Raw genomic sequence first — 19,516 nt, forward strand, 5'->3', positions numbered from 1 at the left:
AATGAGAAAGGATGAAAAATCATAAACAAGTTTGAGGGTTATATTAATACTTTATAAGAATAAAGACACCAAGACAACTTATGTTTCCAGAAAAAAAGGGGACAATATGAAATGATACATGCTTTAATTGATCAAGAAGCAGTAAGAATTTAAAAAATGGATAAGCTCCTAGTAACAGCAATAATTCACAAGGGAGAGGTGCACTGAAGGATTTCAATATGTGCCCACAAATAGAATTTGGAGTATCTGTTAACACATGTTTTAGTTACTTTGTTGTTTGATGTTCTACCTTGGAGTATAAACACCACTCTGATTCTAGGAGGACAGGCTTAGAGTATTTATGACAGCCATATAAAGCTAGTGTTGACTTTCAAGTGCTGAATGAAGAGAGTTCTTCTAATAGCATTTCATATTCCTAGAAACTTTGAATCACTCAAAATTTGAAACTTGAATTATTAACTTTCGGTTGCCTATAGGCTGTCTCAATTTCCTATAATGCTTTATAGTACTATTTCTGCTATTTTATAGCAAACAAATATTTCTCTTGATCTACCATCAAAAAAAAAAAAGGAATTAATCAAATTTTACTTCTAATGGGGATCTTTCCTGCTCCCTAAATATAAAAATTCAAATGAAGTGCATAGTTAAAAAAATGTTAGAAATAAAATCCAAATGATCTAACAATTCTCTTTCACTCTGTATTCTATTCCTGTGCTGAGACTTGAATGTCATTCCAATATTGATGCTCTAATTAAAGCCTATATTTAATCATTTAATTTGCCTCTATTGAAAACATGATTTTCCTTTTTCCTTGCTTTTGTCACTGGTGCACTAATTGTATCCTAAAAAAAGAAAGTCTGATATCTTTATTGATCTATATAATTAGTACTAAAATTACGTTATTGAAAAATTTTCAAAAGTCGTGGTGTACTATGTGTAAGCAACTATTCTTGTCACGGCTCTTTTAGATAATTAGCTTTGTGACCACTGTGATATCTCCCCACAGCATACCGAGTAAAAAAAGCATATGGAGGACTTATTACTTGTTTAAAAGGGACAAATATCACCAATAAAATGAATTGAAGGAAACTAAGATTGAAGTAGGTGCAGAGGCTGCACATGATTGTCAAGAAATTTTCTAGCAATGGAGGTAGTAAATTACATTACAAATCCATGTCTGCAACGTTTGAGCAAATGATAATTGCCATTTGGTGTTTTTCTTTCAGCTTTTGATAAAGAACCCTAGCATGTCCAATATATATGCCCACAAGCAATTAAAAAGGCAATAATGTACAACAATAATTAAAACACCATAAAGTGCAGCCTTCCAAACAAATAAATGCCAGTGTTTTATTAGGGAGTTTTGTAGAGTATAAAGGTCTTTGGATCATTATCCCAAATGCCAGACCAGGTTGAATCAACATGTAAATGAGATTGTGAATCTCTGCAGGATGTTCAATGCACTGATGCCCGTCGCAGGTTTAAATATTAAAGAAGTATAAGTACAAACTGATGAGCCTCAGATATTACTGGAAGTAATTTCAAGCCCTTTGCAAGGGTAAAATAAAATTTAATTCGAGGAAGTGATCAGGGAGCTGAGCATAGTTAAAACTCATTGACCTGCTTAATCATGGGAACAGTAATAGGTTCTGTAATTTACTGTAGGAAGAGTTTCTGCTTAATTCAAATGTTTTCATATAGGTTCAAAGGCTCTAATGAAAGCAAAACTGCATCTAGTATAAATTAGTTTTTCCCTGTATTTTCCTACTCCCTCACTGTAATTTTAGAGATCAAATCACCAAGTTAGGAGATTTTCAAATAGTGAGAAATGGATCACATGGAATGTCCATTTGCATAGAGTTGTTGCCATGAGTAAATGGGATCTCTTGGAAATTGTTTAATGAAAACAAAGCAGTAAGAATGTCCCTAGCTGTGATTAGGTTAAGTTCAATCTACTGAAGTTGTTTAAACTGATTTCTTACAAATGATTTGTTAGATAAAAGTACGAAAGAATGGATAAAAGAAAAGAATATTCATTTTATAAGTAAAAATATGTCATAGTAAAGAATCTTTCAGTTGCAAATGACAAGTTTTACTCCTCAACTAACAAATAAAATTTATTCAACATTAGTCAAATATGTTAATGTGACACTTCAGATGCTATTTCCTTCTTGGTTAGTACGGTGAAATGCCGAAGTTTTTATGTTAGGCTATGTTATTGGTTTTAAGTTAACCAATCTTGTACATCCCTGTGTGAATGGAAGGACTTCTAATTATAGTCAAAACGATGCATTAGCTCCATTTCCAGAAGCTTTGCATTGCAGGACTGTTAAATAAGAGAAACAGAAATCTACACTCATTATTTTTCATAACCTGATGAAAGAAGAAGGATAACTGAAACAAATGTTGGCCAATTGAACAGAACAAGAAAGAAACCTATATAAAGGAAAGAAAAGTGTATTCTGGAATTTTTCATTTGGTTTATCATTCATAACTACTCAGCACACACTCTGAAAGGGAGAATTGTCTGGCATTTAATTTCCTCAACCTCTCCAATGGTATCAGTTTGTCTTAAATTCATTCTTGTTCTAAACCATTTAATTGAAATAGCTGACCATCAACTTTGCTTTTCTCTCTAAAGTGATTTGACTCAATGCTGATTTACAGTCACGTCATCTGGAAGAGCAGTTTCCACTCTGGTCCTAGTGCTCTAGGTGGGTTTCATCTAGATGTGCTTCATACACTGGTTTCATGACCCAAATAGCTGTTTTAGATAAACTTTTCTTTTGATTTTTGAAAATGAATGAGAATATTATACATAAATGAAGTCCAAACTGGACAAGAGCAAATGAGGCTCTCTCTCCCCAGAAAGGTTTAAAGAATTCCTTTCTTTTTTTTTTTTTCTCTATTCCCTTTCTCACTTCCTCCTTCCTACCGCATTTCTTTCCCTCACTTTCTGTTTTTCCTTTCCTCTGTTCTATTTCCTATAAGCCTAAACAAACTTTCTCAATCTCGATTAATTTAAATGTGTTAAATTACCCAGTAATTTCTCTATTCCAAAGAACAATATTTTTATTTGTTAACCACAAACTAAATTCAATGTACGTTGTAAATACCCTAGTTTTCTTTTTTAAGGATCTAGATGTCTTATTGAAAAAAGACCTAAAATAATTAAGAGAAAAATGTGTATGGGTAAAAACTGATGTGCCCGTGGTATCATTAAGAGTGGTTTTCCACACTGGGAAAATAATTTATAAAGTTATTCATAAATAGCTGATGATTTGGATGTATTGGCTTGTCAAATAATGCCAGCATATAAAGTAATTGCCACCATTTTTATCCATTTTGTATTATCTGTGGTAACACTAAGGAAAGATTATTCAACTACAAAATACACTTTTTTTAAACAAGCATATTATTCTCATATACCAACAAAGAAGATATATTTTCTTTTCAAACTGAAAATAAACTCAAATAGATATCACTGGATAATTCTGAGACCCAGTAAGATAGCTGTTATTATTCATTTCAGTTTAAATACTTCATTTCAGTTTAAATACTTCAAGAAAGAGTATGGCTAATTTTTGAGCTGAGGTATGCTAGATTATCATTTCTTAATAGCCATGACCTGACAGCTTTTCTTAAGTTACAAGAAAATTTACTGTAGCTGGTCCTCAAAGAATCACATCCTTCAGTGTATATAAAATGCTAACAATGTCTAAAAATCAATAGTTTTATATCACCACTGATCAAAATTTCTTCATTGCAGCCAAGTGGCTATCGACAAGGCTGCTGGGAAAAAGAAGAGACCAATTATTATTGATTTTTACTTTGTAAGGTTTAGTCTTTGCAAAGTTAACAGTGCCTACAGAAGTTTTATCTAAGATGTGTTCATTTCAGGCTAATTTATTATACATATATTATATGGATATATATATATACACACATACATCTATATATCCAAAAAAATAAAATTTTGCAACTAAGAAAAGCAGCTAGTAGTAATCCATGTGGAATTCATACCGAAGATTATTTAAAGCCCTCTTAATTAAGCATCAGTTTGGTTGTAAAGTAGTATTTAATAACAACCTATATTATGCCAGTTGGTCCTTTCAAATAATAGAAATCCAGAGCACTCACTAGGTGGCAGTATTGTAACATTAATGTTACTAATGCCTGTCATTCATAAAATAAAACGAACAAAACGTGTTTCTGAAAAGTGAAAATAACTGCAAATAGTAGACATGAGAGCTTGGCCAAAATGTAAAAATCTGTCAGAAAAATAGATTAATTCGATATGCATATATTGAGCTTATGCAATTTTTAAAACATGTGTGCGTGTGAACGTATGCATAGATATATTTGGATACATATATTTATATGTACGTATGTATGTATTTAAGTAGTTTAAATGCCATAATTCTTTCTCTTTGTTTTGTTTTGTTTTTGCACGGGCAGGCACCAAGAATCGAACCCGGGTCTGAGCCACTGTCCCACCGCCTCATGATTCTTTCTTGTCCCAATTTATTTTCAATGGCTTTGCTTTATTCATGAGGAGATGATGCAAAAGACTGCTTCTTCTAACCCTTGATCCTTTGATGCAAGCTGATTGATAGACAGTAAAATCATAAATTTATTCTACAATTCCAACAGACGCAATAACTTCTAAGTGGAAAAAATATATTAAAATTCTGTACACTTGGATTTTAAATTGTAATAGAATGTTGGAATAACGAAAATCACAGTCGTGAGTGTCATAGAGATCCACATACGTAACATAACTTCCTCATTTTAGTCATTTATGTAAATCCTCCAAACCTTAGTTTCCACATCTGTAATATAGAAGTAATAGGATCGATTGACCTTTCAGGGTAACCATAAGGAGTTATTAACCTTTAACACAGGTTTATATCATACACCCAAATAAATGAATTTTCCCCCAGGTTGCATTTTCCATGCATTTTTTCATTTTAGTAAAGATTATTCTATCTCAACATGTTGTGGCAAAATGTGCAGCATTATTCTCTTGGGATGACCCCAGTGCTAATGTGATTGGCCCTTCCCCAGGTCGTTTCTATTTTCTGAGTTGTTGGTTAAGTCATGTACATTCCACAAAAAGGTTCTCAAATCGGCCTTTAATCAATTCTTCTCTATTTATCTGAAAAAGGACATGGACTCATCCTTTTCACCCTTATTACCCACATTGCTGAATTCCATTCTCCTTTTCTTCTATATTCATACAATTTTTAATGCAATTTTATTGAGCTATGCCAATATACCATAAAATTATCCAAAGTGTACAATCCATGGTTCAGTCTCATCACATAATTGTGCATTAATCACCAAAATGCACAACTGATTTTTGAACATTGATTTTTGAACATTTTCATTACTCAAAACAAAGAATAAAAATTTAAATTTAAGTTCAAATTTAAAAGAAGACCCAGAACATCTCATCACCCTCTTCACCTCCCCATTATTTATTTACTTTTTGTCATGATTTTCTTGCTCACCTGTCCATACACTGGATAAATGGAGTATCAGTCATAGGATTTTCACAATCACATGGTCACACCCTAAAAGCTATACATTCATCTTCAAAAATCAAGGCTACTGGTTTATAGTTCAACAATTTCAGGTATTTCCTTCTAGCTATTCTAATGTATTAGAAACTAATAAGAAATATCTATGTAATGCATCCTTATGAATAACCACAACCATAATAAGAATAAGAATAACCATAAGAATAACCTTATGTCCATCATGTGGACATGATCTCTTGACTCTATTTTAAAATCTCTTAGCTATGGAAACTTTATTTTGTTTTATTTATCTTCCTTCTTTTGGTCAAGAAGGCTTTCTCAATCCCACGATGCAGGTCCAGGCTTATTCCTTGGAGACATGTGGCATATTGCCAGTGAGATTTACACCCCTGGGAGTCATATTCCATATAGGGGGAGGGTAATGAGTTTACTTGCAGAGTTGTTTAGAGAGAGAGGCCACATCTGAGCAACAAAAGAGATTCTCTGGGGTTGACTCTTAGGCATAATTATAAGTAGTCTTAGCTTCTCCTTTGTAAGAGTAAGTTTAATAAGAACAAGCCCCAAGATCAAGGTTTGGCTTATTAAATTGGTAGTCTACAATGCTTGCTAGAATATCAAGAATTCCCCAGGTGAAGAAGTTTAATATTTTCACATTTTTCCCCAGTGCCTCAAGGAGAATTTGCCAATACATTTTTTATTTTCTTCCCAGATTACTCCAGGATATATCAAGGTATCACTCCAAATGTATGAACTAACAAGAGAGCTCAGTCCTCTCGATTCAAGGTTGTATGTAATTACAGTGTTTGAATAAACTGACCATGCAAGTAAAATTTAGATAATGTCCTACAGAAAATTTAAACTTTGCAGCAAATAAATATCTCTTCCTTTGGTCTCACACAGAACTTGAAGTTTAAAATGCAGTCAATGCAATTGTTTGCCTTAGTCCAAATGAGATCAGGTTCATTCATATCTCTAAATAAAGTCTGATCTCATTTTCAGTTTTTTAACAGTTGCTGTATGGGATAATGCTGAATTTCATAACTGCAGAACTCTATCTCTGAGTCTCAAGTATCACACAGATACCATAAGTTCCAGGAAAGACCAGGTTATACATAAAGAAATAAGCATCTCAGAACTTAGATGTAACTGTTACAACTCAGAAATAGATGTGACTGCTAAAGTAGCTTACAATCTTGAATTCTTTACGATGGACCTTCCCTTGATAGCCTGTACTCTCCAATTCAATTCTCAGAGTTTACACATTAGAGTTAGTCCATATTAGTAAAGTCTTAGAATATTTGTCTTTCTGTTTCTGGCTTTATTTCACTCAGTATACTGTTTTCAATGTTCATTCACCTAGCCGTGTACTCACAACTTCATTCTTTCTTGTAGCCACTCAATGTTTCATTATATGTATACACCAAAATTCACTTTTGCGTTCATCAGCTTATACATATATATTCTTAGGCCACCTCTGTTCATTGCAAATCATGAATATTGCTGCCAGAATGTCCCCTCATGTCCCAGCTTTCAGGTACATACACATAATAGTATGTATTATTACTACATATAGTATATTATTACTACATACATTTAATATAGTATGTATTAAATCCTAATTAGATATATACCAAATAATAGGGCAGCAGGATCACATGACAACCCTATACTAGACGTCCTATGGAACCACCACACTGCCTTCCAGAGGGGCTGCACCATTCTACTTCCCCCCTAACAGTGAATAGGTCCATCTTTCTCTCCACATTTTCTCCAGCACAGAAACAGTATCTTTCTGTGCATTTTTTAAACAGTTTTAGTCACAGACCATGCACTCCATCCTAAGTAAACAGCAATCCCTGATATAATCACATAGTTACGCATTTACCACCACAATCTATATGAGAACATCTCTATTCCTTCCACAAAGAAAGAAATGGAGGAAAAAGACAGTAGAAGAAAAATTAAAACTATGTAACAAAATATAAAGGAGAAATTGCAACACCACGAAGAATCCCATACCTGTCACTTATATGCCCCTATTACTGACATTTAGCTTTGGTATATTGCCTTTGTTACATTTAATGGAAGCTTATTATGTTGTTACTGTTAACTATAGACCCTATTTTGCACTAAATTTATTTTTCCATATACTATTCATTTTCAACACCTTGAAATGTTGACATTCATTTGTTCTCCTTCATGTAAAAACTTTACTAGATTTGTACATTTAACCACGATCACTGTCTACTCTAGGTTTCGCTAAGTTATACATTCAGAGTCTCATCTTTTATCTTTCCTTCTGATGTTATAAATGTCACTAACCTTCTTCTATCAACCCATATTTAAACTCAACTTTGTTCAATGTAGGTTCATTACTATATTACCATCAGATATTATTGTGCTATCCATTTCTGGATTTTTACAGCCAAACCTGTTTAATATTGTGTACACTTTCAGCATCACATACCAATCTATTCTCTTCCTATCTCCCGATAACCTCATTTCCTGACTTTAACTCTCAAATTTGCTCTTTAATGCTAGTTTATATTAGTGAGTTCATATGATATTTATCTTTTTGCTTCTGGCTGATTTCATTCAACATAATGTCCTCAATGTTAATCAATTTTTGTTACATGCTTCATAGCTTTATTCTTACTGCTGCGTAATATTCCATTGTATGTATATACCACAGTTTATTTTCTCCACCCATTTGTTAATGGACATTTGGGCTGCTTCCATCACTTGGCAATCATGAATAATGCTGCTAAAAACATTGGTGTGCAAGCGTCTGTTCATGTCCCAGCCTTCAGTTCCTCTGAATATATACCTACTGGTGGGATTGTTGAAGCAAATGGCAATTTTATACTTAACTTCTTGAGGAACTGCCAAACTGCCTTCCAATGTGGTTGCACTATTCTACATTAAAACAACAGTGAATATGTGTGTCTCTTTCTCCACATCCTCTCCAGCTTTCTGTTTTTGTTTTTGTTTTTTTTTAATAATGGCTATTCTAGAGTAGGTGTGATCTGATAGATTATGGTGGTTTTGACTTGCATTTCCCTAATAGCCACTGAGCATCTTTTCATATGTTTTTGAGTAACTTATGTTTTCTTTTTGCAAAAGTGTCTGTCCATATTTTTTGCCCATTTCCTAATTGGATTGTCTTTTTATTGTTGAGTTGTTGAATCTATTTATATATACTGGATATTAAACACTTATCTGAAATGTGGTTTCCAAATTTTGTCTCTCATTGCATAGGCTGCCTTTATACTTATCTGCCAAAATTCTTTGATGCATGAGCATATTCAATTTTGGAAAGATGTCATTTATCTATATCTTCTTTCATTGCTCATGCTTTTGGTGTAAGGTCTAGGAAACCATCTACTATCATAAGTTCTTCAAGATATTTCCCTACATTTTCTTCTAAAATTTTTATATTCTTAGGCCTAATGTATAGATTTTTGATCCACTTTGAGTAATCTTTGTAAAGATGTGAGATGAGGGTCCTCTTTCATTCTTTTGAATATGTACTTCCAGTTATCTAAGCACCATTTATTGAAGAGGCTGTGTCCCAGTTGAGTAGATTTGATTGCCTTATCAAATATCAACTGTCCATAGATGAGAGAGTGTATTTCTGAGCACTCAATTAGATTCCATTGGTCATTCTATCTATCTTTATGACAGTACTGTGCTGTTTTGAACACAATAACTTTGTAATATGTTTTAAGTCAGAAAGTGTAAAAACTCACACTTCATTCCTCTTTCCCAAGATATTTTTAGCTATCCAGGGCACCCTGCCATCCCAAATAAATTTGGTTTTGGTGATTCTATTTCTGCAAAATAAATCATTGGGATTTTAATTGACATTGCATTGAATTTATAAATTAATTTGGGTAGAATTGACATTGTAACTATATTTAGGCTTTCAAACCATGAACACAGTATGTCCTTCCCTTTATTTAGCTCTTCTTTGATTTCTTCTGCAAATATCTTATACTTTTCTGTGTCTAGATCTTTTGTTGCTTTCATTAAATTTATTCCTAAATATTTAATTCTTTTGGTTGCTTTTGTAAAACGGTTTTTTTTTCTTTATTTCTTCCTCGGATTTTGCATTACTAGTGTATAGAAACACTACTGATTTTTGGGTATTGATCTTATACCCTGCAACTTAGCTGTATTCATTTATTAGCTGTAGCAGCTTTGCTGTACATTTTTTGGGACTTCGAGATAGAGTATCATGTCACCTGCAAATAGTGAAAATTTTACTTCTTCCCTTCTAGTATGGATGTCATTTATTTCTTTTCTTGTCTAATTGCTCTAGCTAGAACTTCCAGCCCAAGGTTGATTAGCAATGGTGACAGTTGGCATCCTTGTCTTGTTCCTTATCTTAGAGGGAAAACTTTCTGTTTTTCTCCATTGAGGATGAGGTAAGTTGTGAGCTTTTCATATATTCTCTTTATTATATTAAGGAAATTCCCTTTTATTCCTATCCTTTAAAGTGTTTTCTTCAAGAACAGATGTTGAATTTTGGCAAATGCCTTTTATCATTTGAATGATCATGTAGTTTTTCTGCTTTGTTTTATTGATGTGGTGCACTACATTAATCATTTTTCTTGTGTGACACAGTCTTGCATACCTTGAATAAATCCCTCTTGGTCATGGTGTATAATTCTTTTAATGTGCTGCTGGACTTGATTCATCAGTATTTCGGTGAGGATTTTTGCATCTTTATCATTAAAGAGATTGGTCTGCACTTTTCTTTTCTAGTAGTATCTTTGTCTGGCTTTGTTATTGGGGTGATGTTGGCTTCACAGAATGAATTATGTATCTTTCCCTCAGCTTCCATTTTTTGAAGAGTTTGAGCAGGATTGGTACTAATTCTTTCCTGAATATTTGGTAGAATTAACATGTAAAGCCAACTTTTCCTGGCCTTTTTGGGGGGGAAGGTGGGTAGCCTTTTGATGGCTGATTCAGTCTATTTGGGATTTGTTTGTTGAGGTCATCCATCTCTTCCTGAGCCATTATTGGATCTTCATGCTTTTCTAGGAAGTTGTCCATTTCATCCACTAGTTTATTAGCAAACGATTGGTCATAGAATCTGCTCCTTATCTCTTTTATTTCTGTGGGGTCTTGAGTTATTTTCCCTCTCCCATTTCATATTTTATTTCTTTATATTCTCTCTCTCTCTCTCTTTCTCTCTTTCTCTCTCTCATCAACCTAGCTAAGGATCCATTAATTTTATTGATTTTCTCAAAGAGCCAACTTCTGGTTTTGTTGATTCTCTTCATTGTTTTCATGTTCTTAATTTCATTTATTTATTCTCCTCTCTGTTATTTCATTCCTGCTGTTTGCTTTGAAATTAGTCTGTTGTTCTTACTCTAAGTTCTCCAAGTGAACAGTTTATTCCTAAATTGTGCTCTTTCTTCTTTTTTAATATAGGCATTTAAGGCAATAAATTTCCCTCCCAACACCACCCTTGCTGCATCCCATAGGTTTTGGTATGTTGTGTTTTGATTTTTATTTGCCTTGAGATATTTACTGATTTCTCTTGTACATTCTTCCTTGATTCACTGGTGTTTTAAGTGTTGCTTATCCTCCATATACTTGTGAGTTTTCCAATCCTTCACCTGTTATTGACTTTCCCTTATTATCTGAGAAAGTGTTCTGTGTAATTTCAATCTTTTTAAATTTTTTGAAACTTGCTTTGTGACCCAACATGTGATATATCCCGGAGAATGATCTGTGAGAAAGTACCTGAGAAAAAATGTATATCCTGTTATTGTGGGGCATAATATTCTGTAAATGCCTGTTAAGTGTAGTTCTCTTATCATATTCAAAATCTCTGTTTCCTTACTGATCCTCTGTCTAGACGTCCCATCCATTGATGAGAGCAGTGTATTGAAGCTTCCAAATATTATTGTCTACTTCTGCCTTCAGTGTCATTAGTGTGCCTCATGTATTTTTCGGCATTTTAAAATCCATTCTGACAGTCTATTTCTTTTGATTGTGAAGTTTAATCCATGTTATTGGATTAAAGGTGGTATTTAATGTTATTACTGTGAAGGCAGTACTTTCTTCTACCATTTTGGCTTTTGGATTTTATGTGTCTCTTTGTCCCTCTCTCCCTCTCCACTCTCTCTCCCACCCCTTAACCTAAAATCTTCATTTCTATATTGTCCTCCCAACCTTTCTCCTACCTTTTTCTATCTTCCCATAGTGTTCCCTTTAGTATTTCTTGTAGATCCAGTCTCTTAGTCACACATTTTCTCAGTGTCTCATTGTCTCAAACTATTTTAAACTCTCGCTCATTTTTGATGAACAGTTTTCCTGGGTATAGAATTCTTGTTTGGCAGTTTTTCTCTTTCAGTATCTTAATTATATCATACCTTTGTCTTCTCACCTCCATAGTTTCTGCTGAGAAATCCACACATAGTCTTATTGAGCTCCCTTGTATGTGATATATTGCTTTTCTCTTGCTGCATTCAGAGTGCTCTTTGTCTTTGACATTTGACAAACTGATTAGTAGGTGTCTTGGAGTACATCTATTCAGATCTATTCTGTTGAGGTATGCTGCACTTCTTGAGTCTGTAATTTTATAGCTTTCATAAGATAAAGGAAATTTTCAGTGATTATTCCCTCTATTATTCTTTCTGCCCTTTTTCCATTCTCTTTCCTTCTGGGACCCCCGTAACATGTATATTCATGTGTTACATGTAGTCATTTAGTCTCCCAAGACCCTCCTTATATTTTTCCATTCTTTGCCTTATCTGCTATTTGTGTGTAAGATTTCAGATATCCTGTCCTCTACCTCACTAATCCTTTCTCCTTTCTTCTGCCTTTCAGATCTGCTGTTGTAAGTCTTCATTGTTTTTTTTCATGTCTTCCATTGTGCCTTTCATTTCTATAGGTCCTGCCATTTGTTTTTTTCAAACTTTCAAGTTCTTTATGATTATGCAATGTCTTCCTTATATCCTTCATCTCTGTTGCCATATCTTCCTTTAACTTGCTGATGTGGTATTTTATTTGATTTAGCATGTCTACTTGAACTTCTTTAATTAGTTGTTCAATTCCTCTATCTTGTTTGAAGTGTTAATTTGTTTCTTTATCTGGCCCATATATTTAACTAGTGTGACTTGTAGTTTTCTTTTTTTTTTTCAATGTCTAGGCATCTAATGTCCTCAATTATTTTTACTAGAGATCATTTTCACTCTTTTACCTTGAGTTCTCTTGTTGGTTGGCTTTATTTACTATCTGTTCTCTGATGTTCAGTTCAACATATTCTAGAGTTCTAGCATAGCCTCTGTTTAACTGATCAGATTTTTTCAATCTTTTTCTTTTCTGGTTCTTGCCCTGCCTAAATAGAACCTTTATTTTTTTGAAGATGATCTCCTCAAATATGATCAACCCTAATTAGAATTTCCCAGACCAGACAAGTCCAAGTCTCAGAAGGAAAGTGTAATCAGTATAAAGTTTCCCTGTGATGAGACCTAGGAGGTCTGTAAGCAGAAATGGTCTGTCAGCCGTTTCTGTAAGACCATTATACGCTGTGCTTTTCTAATCCTGCTTAGCAGGTGGCATTTGCCAACCTCCAGCTCTCCACTGGTTTAAAGTGGTGTGATGCTTTTAGTTCTCGACAGAACTCTGCCCTGCCAGGGGCATAGTTGAGACATAGGCTATGGTAGAGGTCAAGCTTAAGCTGTTTCTGTTGTCCAGAACCTGGAGACCAAATTCTCTCATACAATGCCACCACTTAAGCTAGACTCCATCCCCCCTTTCCTTGGGGAAGATACACCTTTCAGGAATTATCTTCTCTACTTGACTCCTTACTTTGTCTCAGACCTATCTTAACTCCACCTTTTTTTGGACCAGTGCCGACAATTGAAAATGCCTGAGGCTTTCTCTAATGAGTAGCTTGTAATACTTTAAAATAAAATTTAACAAAAAATACCTTTTCAGAGTCAGTCCCCAGTCCCCAAGTTTTGCAAGTCAAAAGTAGTAGTTGGGGGCGGGCCGCGGTGGCTCAGCGGGCAAAGTGCTTGCCTGCTATGCCGGAGGACCTCGGTTCGATTCCCGGCCCCAGCCCATGTAACAAAAACGGAGAAACAGAATACAAGAAAATGTTTAAAAATGTTTCCCTTTCTTCCTTCCTTCCTTCCTTCTATCCTTCCTTCCTTCTCTCTGTCTTTCCTTTAAAAAAAAAAAAAAAAAAAAAAAAAAAAAAAAAAAAAAAAGTAGTAGTTGGTACCTGGTTCTGTGTGCCTCTTTTTTTTTTTTTTTCCTTTTACATGGGCAGGAACCAGAAATTGAGCCCGAGTCTTCTGGCATGGCAGGAAAGCATTCTTACCTGCTGAGCCACCATGGCCCGTGCTTCTTTTTTTAGGGCACAGCCTTTTTCCACTATTCTGATCTCAGCCAACTTTAAAAGCTTCTGTTTTATTTTGTTGTTGTTGCTGATGTTGTTGTTGTTTGTTTGTTTTTCCTGTCAGCCCTGCCTCCCTCCTTCTAAAAGGGACCTCAGGGTTCCTGCTTCCACTAGGTTTATTTATGCACTGAGCTTGTAGTCAGCAGTCAAAATGTGTTCATTAAGGCCATAATTGGAGCTTTAATGTGCTACCTTCCCTTGCCCATGGTAATAACTGCTTCTTTTCCCAGGGGGAAGCTTCTCTAAAGAACTTGCCATACCAGTGTGGGAGGGATGCCAGCCTCTGCAGTTTGGGAGCTTTGATTACAGCTCTGTGCTGTGATATTTGCCCTGCCACTATTCTAGACTGGTATGTGATGTGTGTCTGGTCACAGATGTTCCTCAAACAGTTGTTTCAGACGTTTCCTGGCTATTTACCACCTGTTTTAGATGGCCATCTATATTCCACACCTCCTTACACTGCCATCATGTCTTGCCTATAGTCATACAGTTATTTATTTATTTATTTTTTGCATGGGCAGGCACCAGGAATCATCGAATCCAGGTCTCCATTATGGCAGGTGAGAACTCTGCCTGCTGAGCCACCATGGCCCATGCTATAGTCATACCATTTTACAAACAGGTTTTGAGAAAATTAAATGCCTCTATTGTATAGTTTGTTTTATTATTGCACTTTCCTAGTTCACATATATGTACAGAGTGCTGACATAAAGTAAGAAAGTATGTCATGCCCTATCTCATAAATTCGACAAAATCATGTAAAACATCTAAGGTAGATATCCTGTGTTCCACTTGAAGGTATTATTTTCTCTAGACGTGTCATATGAAAACCCAAACAGTAGGTCATGTTGCTTTTATTGAGGTATCATCCATGTATGAAAATTTTCACTTATAAGAATAATTCATCTCAAGGGATTATAAAATGAACACACTTGTGTAACCACTTTCAAAGGAAAGATAAAAAAACATTTTCAAACAAGCATGTCTCATGCTCTCTCCGATTGTTAAACTCACACTTCTCCCCCAAATTACTCTACTTATTTCTACAGGAACAGATTTGTTTTGGTTTTGCATATTTTAAACTTCTTATAAGTCTAAATGTATTCTTTTCTCTCTGGCTTTTTTTAGCCAATGTTACACTTTGTGTAATTCATCTCTTTTTTGTCTAGTTATAGGTTGTTTCATTCCATCAGTGTATAGCAGTTTGTGAGATGAAGATATCAAAAAGTTTTTAACCATTCTATTTTGAATGGAAATTTAGGTTGTTTCAAGTTTGAGGCTGTTTGAATGATTCCATTATCAACATTTTTGTAATTAGTTTAGGGCATTTTTGAGAAATATTTAACTAGGGATGAAATTGCTGTATCATAGTACTCAGCATATGTTCAATATAAAGCACAAAGGAATCATCCAGTGTTGTAGTAACTTAAATTTTCAAAAGCAATGTATGAGAATTCAGAATTTCCACATTATTGACAAAATGTGCATTGTCTGTATTTTTAAATTTTAGACATTCCAGTATGTGTGTACTCTCATCACAGTATAAGAATTTTTAGAACACTTTATTATAAATTTTTTGAACATACGGAAAATCTGAACAATTTGTACAGTTGACAGCTATCTTCCTGATAATCCCTGGCACTGTATTTATGCACAAGGGACAATCATTGTCTTGTGTACTCCAGAATTTCAAGTAAATGGAATTGTTCAATAAGTACTCTTTTGTGGGAGGCTTTTTTAACTCCACAATGTACTTGTACTACTTCAAGATATAATTAACATGAAAACTGCATAAAGTAAAACACATTTGATAAATCTGACATATATTGTGAAATTTCACTATATTTGACAAATAGTGAAGCCACTATCACCATCAAAATTGACAATTAAGCAAATTAGTCACCCTTGAAATTTTCTACTTCGCATTTTCAACACAGCTCCTGTACCTTCATCTCCAGGCAATTACTGATATGGTTTGTTTCACTAAAGATTAATGTACGTGTTCTAGAATTTTATGAAAATGGGGTCTTACAGAATGTGCTCTTTTATTGTTTGTTTGGCTTCTTTCGTGCATTTTAATTATTTTAAAATTCATTCATGTGTTTTTTATGGCAATAGTCCATTAATTTTTATTGCTGACAAATATTCCATTATGTAGATATTGTGCAATGTATATATTTATCTGTTGAACTGGCAGTTTCCAATTTTGGATTATTACAAATAAAGCTGCTTTTAGTATTTATGTATGCTATTGTATGGAGATTCGTTGGGTAAATAGGTATGGAATGACTGAATCATATGGTAGACATGAACTTCAATAATAGATTTTCAAAGTTTTCAAAAAAGTTACAGCATTTTACATTCTCACCAGCAGTGTATGAGAGTCTAGTTGCTCCACAACCTCACAAATACTTGATTACTTTGTTTAATTTTAGTCATTCAAATATGTGTTAGTAACCATGGTTTTATTTTTACTTTTGTGATAACTATTAGCATTGAACATATTTTTACATGCTTATTTGTTATCTATATATATCTTCTTTAGTGCATTATCTGTACCAATATTTTGCCTATATTTTGTTATTTTATTTTATTTTATTATTGAAATGGTCTTTAAATACTCCTTACACAAATCTTTTTTCATTTTGGTGATTTAAAATAATTTCTCGCAATTTGTGGATGGTCTTTAAACAGTGTTTTTGACTAGGTCTTATTCATCATTTTAAGGAAGTCTAATTTATCAATGATTTATGTAATACATCATGGTGTTTGTGCTGTATTTAAAAATATATTTACTTAATCCATAATCATAACTATTTTCTCCTATGTTTTCTAACTTTAGGAATTATATTTAGTTCTGTGACCTAGTTTAAGTTAATTTTTGTGCATATTCTGAGGTATGGATTGAAGCAGGGTTTTATTTTTTGCCTTCTTTTTTTTTTTCTTTTTGTAGATGCATATCCAATTGTTCCAGTACCATTTCTTAAAAGATAATCCTTTGTCCAGTGGATTGTCACTTTATATGTATGCTTCTGCTTCAGGACCTGATTCTGTTCCCTTTACCAATTTGTCTGCACATATGTGAATACCACATTATGTTTATTGCTGTAGTTTTATAATTAAAGTCAGGTAAGATAAGCCATCTATGTTTTTTCTTTGTTTCAGAAAAATGTGTTAGCTGTTCTAAATATTTTCAGTACTCTTATAAATATTAGACTTAGCTTATCAATTTCTATGAGTGAACTCAGGTGAAATTTTTTTCCACTGAGTGTATATACCACATTTTATTAACCTTTTATCTGTTGATGGATACTTGAGCTCCTTTTACATTTTGACTATTGTGAATAATACCACTATGAACATTGTTGTGTAAAGATCTGTTCAAATCCTCACTTTACATTCTTTTGAGTATATACCCCAAAATGGAACTGCTGGGTCATGAGGTAATTCTATAACTTTCTGAGAAAACACCAAACTGCTTTCCACAGCAGTTGCACCATTTTACATTCTTACTAAAATGTTCAAGTGTTCTTATTTCTCCACATCCTTTTCAATACCTGTTATTTTCCATTTAAAAAATAATAATAACCATTCTAGTGAGTGTGATGTAGTATCTCATTGTGGTTCTGATTCACACTTCCCTAATGGCTAATGACATTGAGCAACTTTTTATGTGTTTATTGACTGTTTATGTTCTTCAGAGAAAATTCAACTCAAATTTTTTACCCATTTGCTAATTGAGTGTACTATTTGCTGTTGAGTTGAAGTAAATCTTTATATATCTGCATATAAACCCTTATCAGATATGTGGCTTCCAACACAGGTGAAATTTTACCAGACATTGCATTGAATATAAATGACAAATTGGGAGATTTGACAAAGTAATAATATCAAGTCTTCTGATCCATTAATGTGATTTATCTCTCATTTATTCAGATCTTTAATTTTCCCTCCAAGCTGTTTTTGGAATTTTCAGTATATAGGACTTGCACAAGTTTATCCTTAAATATTACATATTTGTGATGTTATTATAAAGCCTGATTTTAAAATTTCAACATCAAATTGTTCATTGTTAGTATTTAAGTATATAATTTGTTTTTATATTTGCTGTTGTACCTTGTGACCTCCCTAAATTCATTAACTCTACTACATTTTTGTACAAATTCCATTGGGTTTGTAGATATATAATCGCACAGTCTGTAAATAAAGGCAATTTTACTGCTTTCTTTCCAACCTGGAAAGATTTTATTTCTTTTTCTTTTCATATTGCAATGACTAGAACTTCCAATACAATATAGAAAAGAACTGTTAACAGTGGACTTGTTTGTATTCTTTCTCTTCTTACATGGAAACCATTCAGCTTTCATCATATACTGTAATGTCAGCAATTGATTTCATAGAATAGGGAAATTTACTTCTGTTACAAGTTTCTAAGTGTTTTTACAATGAATGTCTATTGGATCTGCTGCACCTATTGAGATGATCATATGATTATTCTTTTTCAGTCAGATAATATGGTGAGTTATATAAAAATATTTTAAAATAATAAATTGAATTCCTAGGATGAACCCAATTGGTAAAAATATGCATCATTTTTTTTTAATATTGTGAGAATTTAAGTGCTTATTTTTAAAGAATTTTTCCACCCATAATCAAGAGACATATTGGTATGTAATTTATTTTTTGTAATGTTTTGTCTGATTTTGATATCAGAGTAATGCTGCCCTCATAAAATAAGTGTTGTTTCCTCTTCAATTTCTGGAAGATTTTGTGGTGAATTAGTAATATTTTACCCTTAAAATGTATGGTAGAATTCCACAGTGAAGCTATTTTGGACCGGAGTCTTCTTTGTGAGAAGGTTTTTAACTCCAAACTCAATTTCTTTAATAAGTATAGGAATATTCAGATTATCGATTTCTTCTTGCATGAAATTTAGTAATTGAAAATTTTCAAATAACATGATTATTGCCCAAAAGTTATTAAACTTATTGGCATAGACTATTCATAACATTATTTTTTATCTTTTTTTTAGAACCCATAATCATGACGTCTTCATCAGTCTGGCTAGAAGTTAATGAATTTTCTTGATCTTCTCAAATCACAGGCTTTTAAAAATGACTTTGTTTTTTTTTTATGTTTTATATTTCATTGATTGTCTTACTGCTTTTTTATTTTAGAGGAATCAAAGATGTTTCTTTTTTCCCTTTTTTTCTCTTTATTTTTAAAAAATATTTTTATTGAGTGTCTTAACACACATACAGTACATCCAAAATATACAATCAATAACTCACCATATTATTACATAGTTGTGTTTTCATCACTATGATCATTTTTAGAATATTTACATAACTCCAGGAAAAGAGATAAAAAGAAAAAAAATGCATGCCTCTTACCCCTCCCTTTCATTGACCACAGTATTTCAATCTACCCATTTTTTTATCCCCACCCCCATTGTTTATTTATTTTTTGTTCTTGTTTTTTTTACTTATCTGTCTATACCCTGGATAAAGGGAGTATCAGACACAATGTTTTCACAATCACACCGTCACAT

The 19,516-nt window shown here is 33.3% G+C and overlaps 1 long non-coding RNA gene across 1 annotated transcript in view; it reads left to right on the plus strand.

Moving 5' to 3' along the window:
- Positions 1 to 17,085, plus strand: part of LOC143663661 (uncharacterized) — a 31,949-nt gene extending 14,864 nt beyond the window's left edge. The window contains exons 2-3 of the long non-coding RNA XR_013166102.1: positions 14,196 to 14,314; positions 16,919 to 17,085. This is a non-coding gene — a long non-coding RNA (uncharacterized LOC143663661). The remainder of the gene's footprint in view (positions 1 to 14,195; positions 14,315 to 16,918) is intronic.
- Positions 17,086 to 19,516: the final 2,431 nt, after the last annotated feature.

The sequence above is a fragment of the Tamandua tetradactyla genome, chromosome 19, assembly GCF_023851605.1.
Source record: "Tamandua tetradactyla isolate mTamTet1 chromosome 19, mTamTet1.pri, whole genome shotgun sequence".
NCBI lineage: Eukaryota > Metazoa > Chordata > Mammalia > Pilosa > Myrmecophagidae > Tamandua > Tamandua tetradactyla.